General features: G+C 44.7%; 1 protein-coding gene across 9 annotated transcripts in view; it reads left to right on the top strand.

Moving 5' to 3' along the window:
* The window catches only part of TLCD4 (TLC domain containing 4), a 98274-nt gene that overhangs the window by 35198 nt on the left and 46284 nt on the right, over positions 1-16792 (top strand). Inside the window, exon 3 of one of the 9 annotated variants that reach the window (XM_077746125.1) lies at positions 4619-4775. The exons of the other annotated variants lie outside the window; for them this stretch is intronic. The gene's annotated coding sequence lies outside the window, so the exon portion shown is untranslated. The remainder of the gene's footprint in view (positions 1-4618; positions 4776-16792) is intronic. 9 annotated transcript variants of the gene reach the window in all.

Below are 16792 nucleotides of genomic sequence, written 5' to 3'. Positions count from 1 at the left end.
TGGAAAGAATAATAAATGGCTCTTTGCAACTACAGCTGTGTACACTTGGAGGTGCCTGGGAACGGTAGTGGTTGAGAAGCTGAAGGGTAACCCAAAGGAGCTGGGTCTTCTCAAAGGCCCTGGGGGTATGGATGCAAGCGTGGGCTTATCTTTTCCTTCCTTTTTCGAAATCTCCATTGGAGAGAGACTGGTTTGATTACCAAAGGAGGCCGAGGCCTTGGGAGCAGGGAACAATCTGAAACCTAACTCAGCGCAGTGCTAGACTGGTTAAGAGCATTCCCAGCCATGGGAGTGGGGAGGAAGAAGTGGCGACTCGAGGGGATGAGGGCCATCCCAGCGACCAGAGAGGTCGTAAAGGAGCCCTTGAGTCCCAACTGGGAAGTGGGAAAGGGGTTGGGCTACAGAAAGGGAGTAGTGGAGCTTCAAGGCAAATTCTGGAATGTGCCCTAGGTGTGACCTCCCTTCTCTCCCTTTCCCTCAGAGAGTGTTCCTAGCCCTTTTGAGTCTAGTGCAGCTCTCTCCTCCCCTGGTGCTCTAAAAGAGGCCCACCCAGTGTTTATGTGTCTCCCTCCAAGCTGGCCTTCCAAGTAGGAGAGGAAACTGAACAGGTTTCATAAGAAACCTCCGGACCTCCATGTCTCCCCGCCCCCTTCTTCTCAGATCAGTGTCCCATATCCTACACATTAAGGCTCCATTTAGCTTTGATATCTCTTGGACGCTTAAAAAGTAGGGTAGTCATTTTGGCAGAAAGAAGTAAACTGAACAGTGTATGGGAAGATAGAGAAAACTAGTTGGTTTTTTTTTTCTTTTTTTTTTTTTCTGCGGAGGAAGATAATGAATTAATTGTCGGGGTGAGAATTGTGGGCAGTTGGACAAGGCAGGGCAGGAGAGGGTGGTGGACCTGTGCCGGACAGCTTGTGCCCTCGTCCTTGAGAGAGAAAAGGATGCCGCCACACACGTGGAGCCACCTTGCTGTGCTCTCCCTCCTTCCATTTGCCTTGTGAGGGGAAGAAGATAGCAGTATGGAGGTGGAGAAACCATCTGCTCTCAAGGATGAGAACGAGACTCTAACTCACCATTTGAGATGAGCTGTATTCACCTGGCATTGCTATCAGGCGCTGAACGTGTGACACCCGAGAACGTGTTACATCAGGAAAGCAGGGTCATTTTGTAGGAAAATCTAAGGTATCGAGAGTGACTTTGGTGGTGTTTTTTTCTTGCTGGAGATGAAAGGTAGCACGCAAAGAAATGGAGTCCTGCTGCTCTGAGGTTTGTTATTCATAGGGAGGCAGTTGGATGTTCTGCAAGCAGATCCCAGACCTGAAAAGAAGGCAGGAATAGCAAAGGATTTTTTTTTTTTTTTTTTGCTCAGAACATCAGAACATTGGTTGGTTCAAGGAGAAGGCAATCCTGTGGCTACATGAGAAGGAGCTTGTGAATCACTGTAAAAGGCCAAGGTTTGTGAAAACAGCGGGCAAAGAAGACAGCTGGAAGTGAGTCCAGTCTTTAGCGTGAGGAAGAGAGTTGTGGAGCAGGGGCACGGATAGCAAGGGGGAGTCTGACTAGAGGGCCAAAGGCTTGTCGCCAGCAGTGTTTCAAACATTTTTGGATTACGACATGGTACAGAACAGGTTTTGCACTGCGGCCCAGGACAGAAGTCAGTATGTGTGAGTCTGCGGCCGGTTTCATGAAACAATAGGCACGCTTTTGTGCGCCGCATTCTGGTTTCTGTTCCTCCTCAGTGTTCTGAATAACTTACCTGCGAGCGGATCAGAGTCCACTGTTAGGAAACCATTTGCCTAATGGATGCATAAGCAGGTTGCATTTGGGTTGGAGATGCTGGAGGAGGTAGAGGGGAGCGTGGAGTTGACTGGGAAATCTGGACAGCTGTCGGTGGGGACAGGTGGGGGTGTGGGAGCTCATATGGTGTGCTCGTGGATGCAGGACTCACAGTAGGGAAGGCAGCTGGATGGACAGGTGCAAAAGGGGCCTTCCTACCAATTGTGTCCACTTCAAAGTAAAATGGTTTTGAGGGAGAAGGAAGCGTGGAAGGAGTAAACTTGGATTTGAAAACCGTGTCTTTAGAGCAGATTTTTCTCTGTAGGTGAAGAGGACAAATGGATCCCGAATAAATTGGCTGGTGGGTTTAGGTCACGTCCACTTTCATCAGCTGGGTAGGGAGCAGAGGGGTTCATAGTGCAGAGTGTAGGCTCATAACGTCCCTTGCCGTTTTGAGAAGTTCTTATAGAAGACGTGGTTGGACTGTGTTGTTTCAAAAACCCCATGTGCTGACCAAACTCATTAGGTTATTAGCTGCTTGCCTCAGTGAGAAAGGGAAAAATATCCTCATCACCTTGTGTAAAAGGGTTAGATTATCAAAGGTTTCTTAGACCTCTAGTTCGAGATCTACAATCAAACTGGAACCATCAATCATAGGCTTTGGGATTGCGGAAAAACCTTCCTGGAGAAATAGGTGAGGCAGCATGCATCGTCCTTGAGTGGTTTTCCAATATCTGTGGCCTGGAGTTAATGAAGGGCAAAGTTTATCTGCATGCCTTTGATTGCCTTTCCTAACAATTAACACCTGACTCCTACCCCTGACACCATCACCAGTGGGCAAGTACAACCGAGCACAGAAGAGAACGTACATGGGGGTCAGGGTTCACTCTGGTTGCCTCCTTCGTTGCTTGTTTTAATCATCCGTAGTCTGACCTAGATGGAGCCTCCCTTTGACTCATCTTTGCTTTGTTTGATTTTCTTAACCTCAGTTGATGTGTTTTCTTTCAGCATGTGGCTTTACTTCTCAGCTGTCTGCTATATATGTCTCATGCTCTCTGACGTTACCTCTGAGCTCTGGACTTAACAGGTGTCCACCTGACTATTCCCATAGAGTCCCGTGTTTGGATTCCGGCCTGTGCTATGTTGGTCACCACCGTATCCTGCCATGGCCACCCTAGAGATAACTGTACATCGATGGGTTTATACATTGGTTTTGATTTATTTAATTTTTAAGTTTTGGGGGCATGGAGAATCTATCTTGGTCAAGGTAATTTAAGTACCTTCTCCAAACAGGCTTAGAAATACCTTTCAAAATTATATTTTGAAGACCTAGAAAACTTCTATTTGGTATATATTTACTTGGTGCAATGGGGAAGAAGGAATTTTCATTCGGGGAAAATTTTAGAACAATTAACCCCCCCTACCTCTTTTACAGAGTGTTAACATTTTAGGGACCTAATTTCCCAACCTAGTCCTGCTCAGTTAACACATTTTGCTCTAATATGTACAAAAAACATTGGGACAATTAAGAATTTAAATGTTTTCTGATTTGTTGCCTGCTATTTTAACAACTTGTAAAGACTGCAGCTGTATTCTGATTGAGAAAGATTCATTACCTTTTCATATTTTGAAAACCTGTATGAATGTCACTAAACAGACCAATTTCCTACCCACTTAGTGGAGGAGTCCAGGGCGGGATAAAGGCTGTAAGGGTGGGAGACCAAGTCACCCACCTTGAGGGCCTGGCTGCCTGGACCAAAGGCAGCCTGTTGGGAGCACCCAGCTTAGCATCCCCAACCAAACCTTTGAGGCATTTGGGATCTTGAGGATTGGAGACTGCTTTGTAACCTCAAGTCACTAAATGTTTTCTGCACTGTTCTTTATTTTTAAAAGACAAAAGTGGAACTTGCTCGTTTTAAAAAAAACATAAAAACCATTAAAACAACCAATACTGAAGAGAATGACAGTTCACATTTTCCACTTTCTCCAGCTGCTGTCTCCCCTGGTTTCACTCCCAAACACAGCCAGGTAGCAGTTGGAAGGCATAGCCCTTCTTCTCTACAAATGCCAAAATAACCCAGTTAGGTATTTGTGAAAAATGTATTATTTCATAGCCTGCTTCCCCCCGCCCCACTCCATAGTGTGTGATGGGTAGATGCCCTTCTGTTATCGTCTTGCTCATTTGAATGTCTGTATAACCTGTGATAGTGTGGCTTCACCAATATAATCATTTCCCTATCACTGCACCTTAGGGTTGCTTCTAATGCTGTAGTAAACACCCTTGTACGTGCATCCTTTGACACATACGTGCTTTTGCTTTGAAGATAAAAGATAAAATCATGAGTATACTGCTTGCTTTATAATCTAGTTAACACAGTGCTCTCAGAAGTTACCTATTCTACCATTTAGTTCCCTGAGTATTCATTCAGCAGTAAAGGCACAGTGCTAGACCTGCAGTGGGGCAGTGACAGCCCTTGCTTCCAAGAGCTCCCCATCTGGAGTAGGGGGGCTAGGCATACACACCGATTATAATACCTTTAGTTTGATTTATACCCTACCTTGTTCCAAAAGCGACCTGGGATGACTTACAAAGATCCGTATAACGTGACAGGATACAGTGAGTTTAGGATGAGAAAGAAAAATAAGCCAAAAGAAAGTAAGATGGAGTTAAGAGCGAGGTTGGTAAGCATACCTTCAGGTTCTGGCTTTCCAGCAGCCTAAGAGAAGAGGCAGACGGCCTACAATAAGATTTAAGGCGTCAAGAACCAAAACCAAATAGGAGAAATCCATCTCTTCCCGATCCTAGTGGGTGAGAGAAACTTCCCCTTTGGATTTTCAGCAAGAAAACACTGCATTTGCGGAGGCCAGCATTCTCATCAACATCCCCAGTAAAACCTACTGACCTTGCTTCAAGATGCCATTTCACGCCATGTTCCTCTGTGCCGGCCAAGAGCAACATGCCTGGGGACTCCTCCGTAAAAGTATTAGGGTGAGGGGTAAGTTCATGGGTTTAATCCAGAGAGCTTTAAGAGTACGAATGAAAACGGCCATCTGGGATTATTCTTAGACAATGTTTTCTACAAGGTAGTACGGGATATATAATTTCAGTGGAATTTCTGTGAGTAGAACCCACTTGCCTAAGATTACTAGGCTTGCAACTCACACAGCAAGAAGTGAGGATGTTTGTTTATTTATTGTTAAAGGTTTTGTTTCAAGTCCATTTGATGTACAGTATAATATTCATTTCAGGTATACAGTTCAGTGACTCAGCACTTCTGTACCTCCCCGGGTGCTCATCACAAGTGCGCTCCTCTGTCCCTATCACCTGGTTAACTCCTGCCCCTCACCCACCTTCAAGAAGTGAGGATCATGTTTAAATGGCATTGATGTATTGGAACTGTAACAATGAGCATAATATTTTCCTCTTAAAAACACACCCGCACAAGCCTGCAGTTGGTCCATGCAGGAAGGATGGCACGAGGAGCTCCACGAGTGAGAAAGGCTCAGAGCCACCATTCCAAGAAATCTTGGGAGCTTGCAGTTATTACTGGGAGGCAGCACGGGAGAGTGTCAGCAAGACTCCGAGGTCTACAGGTCAGGGCAGTGTGACACTGTCTTTGTGAGGCTCTCCTGACCCTGCTGGGTCTGTGTTTCCATGACCACACTCACTTACGTCTTGCTTCAGAGCATTGTCCCGGGATAGTTCTTTCTTACCAAGTCTATTGATCAAGCTGAGGTACTTTAATAGGACTTACCCTGAGTTTAAACGTGAGGTTTGTATGTTTGTCAGTGTTAACCTTGAGGTCACCCGGAGCTACACGTGATTGATTTGTGCAGCACCTCTTAGCCTGTGAAGTAGTTCAGGGAACTATGTCCCTGTGTTCAGATTTTTCTTTGGCTGCCTGATTGTCAAAGTGGATATTGCATCAGGCTGTTAAGTACCACGTGTGTTGGGAAACCGTGCACTTAGCAAAAGCAATCTTTGGGAAGAGGTCAGAAGAGAAACCGCTCTCAAAGTACGTTGGTTGGCCCTTAAAGACCAGCATGAAAGTTCACCTAGAGAATTTAGAAACTCCTTGGCTGTTCTCACTTAAGCGGCTACATCCCCCAATCAGATTAGAGGTGAATACAAGCTGCCAGGGCTCTAGGCCAAGGGGAAAGAAGGAGAGGGAAATGATCCCATTGCTTCAGATCCCAAATATCTGTCGCTCTGTGACTTGGTAACATTTGACAGATGGGTGTAACATTCCTTGGTTAGGAAAAGGTGGTGATAATAAGTGCTATCCTTTATTGAGTGGTGTTTAGGTGTATTCGTGAATAAGCACCCCAAACCTAGCAGCGTACAACAATGATTTCTTATTTGTCCCGATTCTGTGGGGGGCCTGGCAGTTACCCAGCTGCTTACAGACTCATTCATAGGGCTGGGTGCAGCCGGAGGGTCCGCTGGGCTGGAAGATGGAAGCGAGCTTTCTAGAGTGGCTGGGAGTTGGTATGGAGGGTTGTCCGTCAGCTGGGCGTCTCAGTTCTCCAGGTGGCCTCACGCTCCAGTAGACTAGACCCGTGTCTTTTTTTAGTTATTATTAAATTGGTTTTTATTTATTTTTGAGATAGAGATGGAGCACGAGTGGGGGAGGGGCAGACAGTGAGGGAGACACAGAATCTGAAACAGTCTCCAGGCTCTGAACCTACAAACTGTGAGATCATGACCTGAGCTGAAGCCAGACGCTTAACCAACTGAGCCACCCAGGGACCCCTAGACCGGCGTCTTTACATGGCAGGTTTAGGGCAATGCCCAAGAGAGCAAAAGGCAGATGCTGCAAGGTTTTCTGAGGTCTGCCTTGGCTCCAGAGCCCTCACAGCCTCTCTTCTACCAACTGTTTGTCAGCAGGTGACAAGGCCAGCCCAGATTCATGGGGGCAGAGACCTAGCCTCCACCTCTCGGTGACGGGAATGGCCATGTCACACTCCCTAGGAATTATCACAAGTGGCTACGTGTGCTAAGCACTGTGCCAGGTGCATTTGATCTTGCAATGTAGGCGTCTTAGTCCCTTTCATCAGACCTACAAGTCTGATGAACCAAGAGGATTCGATTCTAGGTCCCTCTCTAGTTGAATGAAATGCATTTTAGACTCAACAGTTGGGAGAGATTTGCTCAGTTGTTCTTCAGCTCCCCTAACCCAGTTAATATTGTCTCTGGTTCCTGTGTAGAGCAGGCAAACAGAGAGACCTAGAAGGCAGGCAGGCTTTGTCCCACCTCAGCCACTTCCCCGCTTCCCAGGGACTCTCTCAGAGGTAATTGGATCAACAACCTGAAGGTGAGATAGTCCCTCTCTCCTTAGGTTCTGACTTCCCAGCTTCCTTTAGAAAAAGAACAGAACGTATTTGGAAAATCCTTGCCCTGTCCAGCTTTTTCCTTGATTTCACAGTGTGGGCAGAAAGCCAAGACATATCCCAAGCCAAGAGGCTCCCTTCCAGGAAGGAAGTTCCGGAACACCGGGAGTTGGGTAGAAGTTCGCTGCATTGCTCTTCCCAAGTCCTCAGGAGACACACGCCACCTGCTGAGAACACGCTAACCTCTTCTAAGGCTTGGAGGGTGTGTTGTATTTTCAATGTTGATTTCCTTAAAGATGAGCCCTCAAATTGTACACATAGTCAACCCCTTATTGTTTGTATGATCTTCCAATTACTGTTGTCTCCAGGTTTAAGTCATCCTGGCTTAACCAAAATCTAATGGCTGCCGTTGGAGCTCTTAGGTTTGAAAAACAAAAACTTCACATTTACCAAGTAAATAAAATGTGCCATCTGTACTTTCAGGTGTAAGGCCCTAGAAAATGAACTGAATTTCTAAGGGGAGAATTCTACAGTGGATTGGGGGCTGGAAACCAGCTTAGGAGAAGAGAAAGCTGAAGAAGGTGGCCTTTTCCCCCACTGTCACTCCCTTACACTTCTTGTTAGGCATTATAAAAACAAATCCCATATCGGAGACTCGGTGTAAAATGAAATTTAAAAAATGTAAATAATACAAAAACTTTAGAAGTTGACACAACATAGATTAACTGTATTAGATTTCATTTTGTTTTTAAGTTAGTAGCCAGAACATGTAAAAAGTGTAAATGAACATAAATTAGGAAAATAAGAATAAATGTTCTATTAAAATCCTAATTGAAAATACCCATAATAGGGGCACCTGGATGGCTCAGTCGGTTAAACTTCTGACTCTCTCTTTTTTTTTTTTTTAATGTTTTATTTATTTTTGAGAGAGCGATAGAGACAGCATGAGCAGGGGAGGGCCAGAGAGAGAGAGGGAGATACAGAATCTGAAGACCGGCTCCAGGCTCTGAGCTAGCTGTCAGCACAAGCTTCTGACTCTTGATCTTAGCTTAGGTCTTGATCTCAAGGCTGTGAGTTCAAGCCCTGAATTGGGCTCTGCACTGGGCATTAAGCTTCCTTGAAAAAACAAAACAAAACAAAACTGTAAGAGAAGGGAGACCTGATCAAGTACTGTGGGAAACAGGAGGGAAATTATTTCTTGAAAAAGCAGGAATTCTCAGGGAGGGGTTAAGGAGATGAGATAACCGCCCGTCCTAGCTGTGGCAAAATGTCTTGGTGGGGACTCTGGGCTGAGTGAAAAAGTTTAAAATTTTAACAATAACCAAACTGTAAAAAGAAGACTACAGAATCTTCTTGACTGGTTTGAATAAGAACACCTGCAGAGAATGTACTGTATGAGCACATGTGAGAGGGTCAGGGAGAAGCTCTGGGATATGGAAATTTGAAAACCACAAGAAGGATCAGAGAAAGATCTAGAAGGTATTTAGCAGAAGGAGACAGATAAAAGGGAAATCTTGGACAAAAGAGATTTGTAGCAATAGGAATTAGCTATTTATTACAACAATTCTCCGAGTTGTAACAAGATGGGGCCACCCCACAGCCCCTGAGTGTGGGGGTCTCTTATGGAGCCAGTTTGGGGAACAGAATTTTAGCCTCCCTCCTGCTCGTAATCCTGTTATTGAATAGGATGGTAGGGAAAATAAAGGCCAGTTAGAAAAATATGAATATTTAACTTTAAATATTTAAATTTTTGTTATCATTAAAACAATCTATAATCCAAAAATTATTTCAGGGAGGTATCCATTGTCAGGGTGTATAGCAGGGAGAATTGAACAATTTCTCTTTAATTTGAATTCTGTTCTATGCTCTTGGAAGAAAACGGATTGAAAGAATGGGGAAAATATACAGGATACTCTTATTCAATGTTTAGTATTGTAAGTGATGGGGGGAACCATAGAGAGTTCTTTTCTTATCCTCATGAACAGTTCCCTGGTTCCCTGGTTAAGCAACATCCTATATCTGAGAAAGGGAGTGTAATTTAATCATATTAATATAGGGTTCCTTAAGTCCTTTCTGGTTTAGTCTTCACTTTCTTCCCATTGCTTCTGTTTAAAAAGCAGTACCACGAATATTGGAGGATTTTTGGAAGTTAGGTTTTTTTTTTTTTTTTTTAATGTAGCTGACTTTTGGCAGACTTTCACACTAATGCTAATGGTACTTAAACTTGATGCTCAGAAAATGAAAGGAGGTGGAATGTTCCGCACATAGTTTTCCTAACTTTGTTTCATACAGCTTTCAATGCAGAGTTAAAACAACAGTAATGACATTAAAAAACAAAAAGCGAAACTGTAGTTAGTTGAGAGCTTTGTACATATTTGATTAGATGTTAATTTTTACAAGAATAAAAAGACAAAAGTGGGTAGTGTGACAGTTATTCTTTACCAAGTGTGGGATGTTATTGTCTCTGTTAATTACCAACATTTCACGAGCATTTAGACAGATAATCATTTACCCATGTGTAAATGCAAACAGAAACCAGAATGGATGGGTGAGGTGCAGGTATGGCTTTTGCAAAAGGGTTTTTGTTTAGTTTGGTAAACGTCTCATCTTCTGTAGTCATGTGTTCATTTATAAATGGTTTATAGTTTGCAAGTAGAGACTTTTAAAACCCTTTCACATGTTAGGCTTACTTACCTGGTAGATCAATCAGTAAGTACCTCTGTAGTTGACAAAAGTATGAAAATACAGTGCAGATTATAATTATTATGAAACCTTCGGACACAGTATTTGTTATAAGGAATTTGGGACAGACAAACCATATGTGCTACTGCCATGATCTAAATGTTTGTGTCCCCCTCCCCACCCTGCAAATTCATATGTTGAAATCGTACCCCCCAAGAGGTGGTAGTATTAGCACAAGGGGCCTTTGGGGAGTGATTAGGTCATGAGGGTGGAGCCCTCATGAATGGCATTAGTGCTCTTGTAAGACACCCCCCTGAGCCACCTTACCCCTTCTGCCAGGTGAAGTCTGTGACCTGGAAGAGGGCCCTCACCAAACCATGCTGGTATCCTGATCTCAAACTTCCAGCCTCCAGAACGGCAGGCAATAAACTGCTGATATCTATAAGCCACCCAGTGTGTGGTATTTTGTTACCTAAAATGCTTACACAGTATTAGGTCACTTTATAATATTGATCGGTACTTTTTGCTCTTGGACATTTGAGGTGAGAATCCTTTTGAAGGAAATATGTTTTCATGTTATAATACAGGGTTTTCCCAGTATTCTGACTACACTGTAAAATGAGGGACCTGTTGCTGATGAGATACCAGCAGAATGGAAGGCACATATAAGAATATGAATGTTGTTGTCATTTTATTTAATAGATGTTTATTGAGCACATGCTGTATGGCAGGCCTGTGTTAGGGATAGGGATGCAGCAGTGAGGGGAAAATGTTCATGTTTCCCACCTTTATGGGGCTCACATTTCCCTCGGGGAAGGAGACATTCGTTGAAATTGCAGCTCTGTCCAACAAAGACAAGTACCATATGATCCCACTCGTGGAATCTAAAAGAACAGATTAATATACAAGCAAACAAATAGAATCACACCTATAAATACAGAGAATAATCTGATGGTTGCCAGAGGGGAGGGTGGTGGGGGTTACGCAAAATGGGTAAAGGGAAGAGGGAGACACAGGCTTCCAGTCATGGAATGAATGTCACGGGGATGGAAGGCACAGCCTAGGGAACACAGTCAGTGGTATTGCAATAGTGTTGTATGGTGACAGATGGCAGCTATGCTTGTGGTCAGCGTGCTGTAACGTACAGACTTGTTGAAGTGCTATGTTGTGCACCTGAAACTAATATCGTGTGTCAACTATAGTCAAATTTAAAAAATTTTTTTTAAATAAATTCCAGCTGGAAAGGGGAGGGGCTTGGCACTATGAGAGCAGATAAGGGGAGGGGGGCTGAGCTGGTGTTGGAACTTGCAGAAGGCTTCTCTGAGGAAGTGAGGGTTGACCTGAGAGCTGAAGAAGTTTGAGAATTAACCTGGGAGTAGGGGAAGGGCAGGGGGTGGGGGATAGGTTCTCCAAAGGACTCGTAGAGGCAGGGAATGTGACATCTTTAAGGAATAGAAAGGTGACATTAGCTGGTTTGCAGCAAGCGAGGGCAAGTGCCAGTCAAGGCTGGAGGAAGTAGGGTCCTCATAAGAGCACCAGGAAAGCATTGAAGGTGTAGGTGAGGAGGTGACATAATCAGAGGCAGCTTTTCAGTGAAGATTCCCTTGGAGTCCTCTGGTCTGTTTGGAGGCAGTCTTTCAGTTTAGAGACAGTCCAGAAATGTGATGGTCAATAGCTACAGAGAAACGGGTGTTTTGGAAAACAGTCTCAGAAGTGAAATCCACAGGACTTGGTGGGTTGACTGTGGGGCATATAGTAGGAAGGTGCAAAAAGTTATTAATTATTAAGGATGGCTCCTAGGTTCTGGATGTGCAGCGATACCATTCACCAGGATGGAGAACCTGGAAGACGACCAAGTTTAGGAGTCAGATCATGAGCTTGGTTTGAGATGCCTTTGACACGCCATGTGGTACTGGCTAGTAGGCAGTTGGCTGTATGCATTAGGAGCTCAGAGGAGAGATCTGGGGTGGATATTTAAGCTTGAGATTTTTCTGTATATAAGTGGTTACTGATGTCATGGGTATAGGTGAAATCACATAGGAAGTAAGTAGAAGAAGGTCTGGGATTGAGCCTTAGGGAATTCTGTTATTTAGTGGCTGGACAGAGGAAGGAGTAAGGTGTTATGGAAGCATGGGAAAGAAAGCATTACAAGGAGAAAGTCGTCAGTAGCGTCTGAAGTTTCTTGAGACTTCAGGTAACAGGAAGGCCTCATGTGGGAGTTACTGTTGACCTTAGCAATCGCTATTTCAGGGGAGCGATGAAGATGAGGACAAGAATGGAGTGTGCTGAGGAGTGAGAGAGATGAGAAATGATGGAAGTATGGACACACCTTTCTACAGTTGTGTCCTTAAAGGGAGTGAGGGGAGGGGGAGAGAGTGCGCGAGAAAATAACTGTTGGATTAAAGAAGAGGTGGTGGATTTGTTGATTTTTGTTTTTACTGAGAGCTTGAGCCTGTTTAAAAGCCAATAGAAAGATCTTGTTGCAGTGAATAGGGGTAATGGGGAGCAGAAGAGTCCCTAGGCAGCCAGAAAGGATAGATTCAAAGTGCACGGGTTAGGGAGCTTGCCCTGAGGTGGAAGGACAGATGGGTGAAAGTGCAGGTAGTTCGTGTGGTTGGTAGTGCGGTAGTGTTTTCATATGTTGGCTTCAGTTTTTGTGTGAGTGAAGTCAGATGGGGGTTTTCTGTTGAGAATGGGGATGGATGGTTAGAGGTTTGAAAAGTAGGGAAGATTTGGACAGTCATTTGTGGAGTTTGAAAGGATTGGTTGGCCCAGGGAATGTAAGGGAGCCTGGTGTGGCATTGAGGGTTGTTTTATCCCTCTGTCATTTCTCACTCACCAGCCTCAATCTCTGCGGGTGTGTGACATTTCCCAACAGTGCTCTGATTGTTTAGGGCTCATCACTGAGTAAATAGTTGAGCAGCTCTGGGGTTGGAGTTTTGCCAGCTCTTGACAGTGGAAAGGGAATGTAGGGTATTAGCAAGAGTATTACTGAAATGAGGGGCTCTAGCTAGGATCTAAGCTGATTAAAGAGGGAAGTAAAACAGGAAAGGGCTAATGCATTGGGAACAGGCCGAGAGGTCAAGTGGACTTGAGAATGTTGTTATACTGAGTCCACCTGAAGGAAAGGTCAGCAGGGGAATACTTGAAATGCAGATAAACAATGAGTAAGGAACAGTAAAGGCCCCAGATTGGTTGAGGTGGCATGGGAGAGGTGCCATTTCTGATGAAGAAAGGACTGAATTGTTAAGGAAATCTGGCCTTCTACATAGTAAGAATCACTTAGGATGGTTTCAGGGCTGGAAGAGATCCATGAACGGAGACCAAAGTCCCTGAATGGAAGGAAATGTTCAGGAGATCAGAATTCGGCACTGAGGAGTGGGAGCAGTGGTATTACTGAGTAGTAGGACTGGAACACTCTGGGTGTTTCGGGGGAGCAGGGGAATGGAGGATTAGGGCCTGAAGGAGACCAGGAGGAGCAAAGAGGATATAGGGCAGCCTCCTGACTCTGAACTGTGAGAGACTAAGCATCCGTTCCCTAAAAGGGGCTGCAGCGGAAGAGGGGTGTCTTCAGAGCACATGGAGGAGAGGCAGGGGATATGGGTGGGGAGCAGCTTAGTGGACAGGTCTGAGAGGTGGAGGGAGAGAGGGACTGGGTCAGGCGGCTGCCAGGAAGGAACTTTGGAGCATGCCAGGTAGTCCCGTGGTAGAGGATAGATGTCTGCAGTGGGGTCTGCCTGCATGTGTGCGTGTTGACTAATGTAAACAGGAATGAGTTAGGGGCCGAGGGCTGGTGGTCAGATAGTGGTCTTGTTGCCCTTGGCTGGAGTAACATACCCAGAAACCACATGCTGTCTTGCTGCCGGGGACGGATGACGGTGAAAGTGGAAACATACTGCGTGTGGGCCGTATGCCGAGTGCCATGCTAAGTATCCGACACACGTGCGGTTTATGCCTCATGACAGCCGTACCAGGTTAGACTGCTGTTCCCTCCATTTTGCAGGAAACTGAGGTTCAGATAAGGCAAATTTAGAAATCTGTCCCGAGTCACACAGCAAGCGGTGGAATAAGGCTCAATCCCAAGACTGCGGCTGAGCCTGTGCCACCATGTTATGTGTACTTAATATTCTCCTACAGATGTAGTTGTGATTTTTAACAACCTAAATGATAGACTGTCAGAAGCTTGTGCAGTATTTAATACAAAACTGTCTCTTTAGATACCAAAGTTCAGTTCAGTCCTAGAATCCCAGAATCTATCTTTGAGAGCTCTCTGAAGGCTAGACTAGTGCTCACCCCCCTGACATCCATTTACCTCTTGTGTGATGGATGCTCGGACACTTCTAAATTGTTAGAAGGTTCTTCCTTGAATTAAGCTGGACTCTTCCCTCCCTGTAATTTTTTTCCCGTTTGTGCCATTTAGAGTAATGCAGAATAAGTTCCATCTTTTACTTTTCTACATGACAGTGAAGATGTTTGAAGGATGCTTTTGAGTCCTTTTTAAGTAATCTTATTCCCAATGGTTTGTGATTAATTCAGAGTAAAATGGGACTGGTAAGAGTCTTGATCCAAAGGTATACTTTTATGCTAATTACATGAGCCTGAAGTTTGTTTTTTGTTATTAGTATCTTCATTACATTATTCTCTCTCATAGGCTTGTGTATCTTCAAATGCTAAGGCTCCCACTGTGTGTGTGTGTGTGTGTGTGTGTGTGTGTGAGAGAGAGAGAGAGAGAGAGAGCCAATATGCTAAGTCCTATACTTAGTATTGCCTTTAGACAATTTATTCCTATTATATTTTTTCTTTCTGTTTGAGACTCACTATTTCTGCTTAAGAAGATAATTTAGAAACCTGATTCTGTTAATCCATTACATTAGCTGTCCTTCCTAGCTCTGTGTTAGGTGCACATTGAGTATCGTACAAATATTTGTAAAAATGTTACTAATACAGACCGGAAAGAGAGGACCTTATAGGATAGGATATATTTCTCCAGTTTATTTTGGGTCATTTATCCATGTGCCATTTCTGGTTTTTCAACTAGCTCTGGATTTACCTAATTCTGTTTTCCAGCCACATTTCTTTTTATTATTCATAAAGCTTTCATGAGGAACTTTCAGAACTCTCCTGGAATCAAGTTATCCTTCATTTGGTATTCTTCATTCTGCCAGGATTTGGCAGTCAGTTAATTGTGGGAATAAGGGACAGGAAGGGGACCAGAGTAACTGAGATATTCTAGATCGGAAGATGGGAAAGTGTGGTGGATAGCACCATTCTCTGAGATCTGGAACCCTGGGGGAAGGACTGGTTTGGGATTGAGTTCAGCTTGAGTCATGTCGAGCCCCTGGGGCCTCCCAGATGCCCCTAAGGAGCCATCCAGAAGGAGCGCGACCATCCAGGACTGGTATGCTACGGGATAGTGAGCTTTGGTCACACACAGCAGGAACAGGAGCTGTGTTAAAGATTTGGGCGTACACCCAGGCAGAACCAGCAAAGTGCAAAGAAGAGGTTCCGGGTTGGGGCAGGGGAGATGGTAGACATTTCAGCAGGAGCGGGTTCATGCTCAACAGCCTCCATTTTTTGGTGAAATAGGAAGGAACCATATCTATTACGAGAGAGAGAGAGAGAACTGAAGATTTAAGTGCAGTGAGTGTTTGGAACAATGTGGGAAATAGGAAAGGGAACTCAATGAAGGATGGGCGGACTGAGGGAGGGGGATGCTAAACACAAGGAAGCTTTCTTCCCAGCTTCCCCCTTCCTTGCTGCTTCCATATGAGACCTTTTCCTCTTTGTTTTAACATTTTTACTGCTGATCACTACAGCAGTGGTTCGTGGTGTGTCCAAATGGGAAGGAGTGCAGTTCTGTATGCGTCTGGAGGTGGCACACTTCATAGGGAAGCCCTTGAATCACAAGGGAATAACGAACGTAGGGAATGAGAGTAATCGTTGTGTTCCCAGGTCGGTAGTTCTTGACTCAGCTGGTGGAACTGGGTCCTGCACTTCAGCCTTAAAGGGTCTTGTTGGGACTTAAGTAGAAGAGAAGATGCCCTGTTGGTTTGCACTGAATACCTTCCGCTATGTCCTCGCCTTTTTGTGTCTTCTCTGTTGGATGTTTATCTCATGGAAAGCAGGGAACACCCCCTTAGCACCCTGAGCGTGGCACTTTATGTGCCAGTGATCAGTTCCTTTACTTCCCTATTGGCCCATAAGCATGTCCCTTTTTGTATTCGAGCCCTGGCACAGGGCTTGGCTGGTGGGCATGTGACAGATGTCCGATGAACTGCTGGCTGAAGTGAGGGCTGAGTCAGTTCGGCTGTGCTATTTCCAGTGGCCCTGCCTCTGGGAGTCCTGCTGCAGGAGGGCTCTTATAAGCTGATGGTGGAGAGGTGTGCTTCAAACCTTCTCATGTTTCTCTTCTGCTAAGAAACCAGCTTGAATGGAAGTTTAATGGAAACCATCTTGAGAGAGAATGTTCAAACATCATTGCATTCAGGAGGCCTCTGCAAGTTTCCCTGGCGTGAACCGAGAGGGGCTAATTACATCGTAAAGTTCATGTCCAGACACTCCCCTTGTAAATTGTCACAGAAATATCTCCCACTTCTGTTCTGGCTGTTCCTTCCTAGCATAGAATCTCAGCCTTCTGCCAGCTCCTAGCCACACATAGAGGTTTATGGACCAGGTCTAATACTTTTCTCCTTTGATTGTGTATTCTTCTACTCAGTAATCTCCAGTCTCTCAAAGGTTCTTAATCTATGTCAGTAATTAGTGTTGTTTGGCTTTGTCCATTTCCCCCTTTTCTTGCCTGATTCAGTGAATGACCCGAGGTACTTGCTGTCTACCAGAAGCCTTGGTTTTCTGGGGGAAATTGATAAAAAAAAAAAAAAAAATCCCTAGATTTGTCCTTGATTTGGCATGACTGATGAAGCAAGCAGCTGCTTAATAAGAAGCAAAGCTGAGAGTAGAACAATTTAATTAGCTTCTGTCTGTCGAGCCTTTAATAGAAGCC

The sequence above is a fragment of the Crocuta crocuta genome, unplaced genomic scaffold (assembly GCF_008692635.1).
Source record: "Crocuta crocuta isolate KB4526 unplaced genomic scaffold, BGI_CrCroc_1.0 scaffold48, whole genome shotgun sequence".
NCBI lineage: Eukaryota > Metazoa > Chordata > Mammalia > Carnivora > Hyaenidae > Crocuta > Crocuta crocuta.
Note: the sequence above shows the minus strand (reverse complement) of the source record. Positions and strands in the feature narration are given on the sequence as shown.